Genomic DNA, 992 nt, shown 5'->3' with positions numbered 1-992 from the left:
AAAGACACACATCACACACAGAGATCCCCCCCTCTCTCAAACACACACCAGAGAGAGAGAGAGAGAGAACTAAAGATATGATAAAGAATATAAACCAGAAGAAGAAAAAAAAAAAAAAAAAGCCTGATTCCTGGAATTAGAGAAATACAAGGAAGACAAGCTGGGTGTGGTGGTACATTCCTTTAGGCCCAGCACCTTGAAGGCAGAGGCAGGCAGATCCCTGGGTTTTAAGCCTGCTTTGCAGATGGTATCCTTTCTCGGGAAACCTTGTTTCACATAACCTAAAAACAAAACAAAACAAAAAAAAAAACTAAGTAACTAAGTAAGTGCATGAATAAAATAAACAAATCATAAGGAGTGACTGTCATGGCGTTCTCTTTGTTATTCTCTTTCATGTTATCATTCTGAGGAATGATACATACATTAGTATGTATCCTGACACCATAAACAAGTGTGGTGTGTGTGTGCGCGCGCGCATACTGAGCTTTGGTTAAAAGGCTTTCTTTGCTTTCTGCCAACATTCGACATGATTTCATGGCTAGAAAACCACCCAGCGTGGCCAGAAGTAACATTACCACCGTATCCCACGTGCTTTTGTTTCTAGAAGTGATAAAGCAAATGTTTGGACAGTGCGTTCAGGAGCAGCTGTACATTAGTGTCCCGACATGTTCAAAGATGTGCGTGTGTGAAAACACCTTAAAGAAAAGTTAGGTGTCTTCTTGGAGTTGATTGTTTCTCCCAGAGACAACGTTCGGTCAACTGCTTTAACAAGCTTAGGCAGACAGAAGTACATGTTCTGTACCATTCACGGTGCTTTTAACAAGAGATGTTCTTACGACTTGACTCTCCGGACGCTAACGAGGTTATCGATGTATGACTATTTCCTAAACGGATGTTTGGAAGGTGCAGTTTAATTTAAGATTAAATTGAATGGACAATAGGATAACAAGAAGCTTCGGTTTTTGTTTTGTTTGTATTTTTTTTTTGTGGGG

The sequence above is a fragment of the Meriones unguiculatus genome, chromosome 14 (genome assembly GCF_030254825.1).
Source record: "Meriones unguiculatus strain TT.TT164.6M chromosome 14, Bangor_MerUng_6.1, whole genome shotgun sequence".
NCBI lineage: Eukaryota > Metazoa > Chordata > Mammalia > Rodentia > Muridae > Meriones > Meriones unguiculatus.
This window is presented reverse-complemented; position numbering follows the sequence as displayed.